This window comes from Cebus imitator, unplaced genomic scaffold (assembly GCF_001604975.1).
Source record: "Cebus imitator isolate Cc_AM_T3 unplaced genomic scaffold, Cebus_imitator-1.0 Scaffold339, whole genome shotgun sequence".
Lineage (NCBI taxonomy): Eukaryota > Metazoa > Chordata > Mammalia > Primates > Cebidae > Cebus > Cebus imitator.
Genome location: NW_016107654.1, coordinates 2431642 through 2433683, shown reverse-complemented (window position 1 = coordinate 2433683; position 2042 = coordinate 2431642).

Genomic DNA, 2042 nt, shown 5'->3' with positions numbered 1-2042 from the left:
CATGGCCACCGGGGACAGGGGTGGGGGAGTAAGAAGCAGGCACTCCCGGCTGTCAGAAGAGCCCCCCAGCTGCCCAAAGGCAGCACAGCCCGAGGTGAGGCGGACTCGGGCCCCCACCCCAGCGCCTCTGCCGGGACTTCAGTGACGCTCCTTGGGCTCTGGGAGCCACTTATCCTCGCCCAGCATTAGGGATGGGGACTGTCCTGGCCTCTGGGAACTGTTCTTAGGATTCCATGCCACCACCTGGCGTGCAGCTGGCTCTCAGTCCATGACAGTTGGCGCTGTGCACAACTGCCAGGCCACCCTCGAATGACAGGGTTGTCAGGGTCAGTGCACGTGACTATGTGTGCACCAAACAGCTGACAGTGGCTTCCTACGGCAGTGCCCAGGTGTGGACCGCCTTACTCATTCTTGGCCTCTCCAGCTAGATTCCAAAAGTCAGCGTCCCAAGCCTGAGCTCCCTGACGGGCCTCAGCTGAGCCAGAGCGGGCACGCTGGGTGCCTGCCACAGCCCGGGTTATCCCGTCACATAGCCGTTGTCCGTGAGGGCCCAGCCACACTGCTGCCACACTACACCTGCTGTATCGTAAGCGCTCACATGCAGGCCCACACCAAGCGCCTCAGGCTGGCTGTCCGGTTACATCTCCTCAGTCACCCTGTAAGGGAACAAGCATCAGTAGATCCTCCACTCATGAGGAAACAGGCTTGGGGAGATGAAGGAACTCTCGGGGGGCTGCCCAGCCAGGACTGAGGGACCAGGACTGAGCCCTGCTCATGTCAGCTCATTCTTGCCATCCCCTGGGCCTGCGGGGTGTGTGCTGACAGCCCAGAGAGTCCCCAGGAGGAGCAGGGGGTGCTCCATGCCGAGCCCCTGGGCTGCCCCAGCCTGGCCTAAGGGCATATGCTCTGTCCCATCAGCTCGGCCCTGGCTCCAGGGGGTGTGTGAGTCTCACAGGCTGAGCTCCGCACCTTGTCCAGAGAGTGGTGTAAGGGCTGGGAAGATGCACACCTTCCTTAAGCCACCAAACCACAGAATTCTTATGGAAAGTGGCAACTCTTTGGCACAGCCGTCACTTAGAAGATAAGATTGTGGATGTGACAGTGGGGGTCTCAGATTTGCTCCGGGGCCCCTTGGGTCACATAGGGAGGAGAGCTCGAGAGAAGAGGGGTGCAGAATTTGAGGCAGGTCCAGGGTCCCCGTGTCTGGCTGTACCAAGGTTGTGTTCCACTTGCCCTGAACCAGCTTCAGCGGGGACTGAACCCCTCAACCCTCCCCTACCCCCACGGGCCCAAAAGAGCTGGCCGGCGCAGGGCTTCCTGCTTGAGAAAGGTCTCAACCAGACCCCAGAGACACAGGGAGCAGCTGTTCTGCTGCGGTCCTCCTGCGATGGGCACCTTTCCCAGAGACCCTGCAGCTCCGGTCCTCGGCCAGCACAACAGCCAAGTGTTTTCAAGGTTTCTGGCTCTGTGGGGAATGAGGCAGGATGCCAGGAGGTCTGCGGGACACCTGCTCACGGCCGTGTGCTCACTCCAGTGTCGAAGCAACTCCCCGAGGGAGGAAGGGCAGCTTGTCCTTGTCACCCTCCCCAGGCCACATCTGGGGAGCAGGGGTGGGGCCAGGTCTCTGGACTCCTGGTGCACTTCCTTTCCCTGGTGACCCCTGAAGCAAACAGAGGTCCCACCCCCTGAGCTTGTCCATGGGCCCTGCCAAGACTGGGCCTTGAGGCCAGGAGGAGGAACCAGAGCAGCTCAAAAGGCAGGCGGGGCAGGGGCAGGAGAAGGCAGCCATGCCTGGGGAGCCGGCTGTCTCTTGGGGTTTTGCCATTGAAGGGGGCTTTCAGTAAAGAAGGCACAAAACCAAGAAAATACAGTGCTGACCCCTGGCCACGTGGTTCCCCTGCCTGCCTGCACCTCCCCATGGCCCAGCCAGCTTGTGACTAAGGAAAAACATGCAGCCACACTGATGCAATTAGGAAAATGTTATTTTTCCAACGCTGCCAGATCCTGGGGGTTGAACCTGTGACCTCAGAACAAGGAGCAGG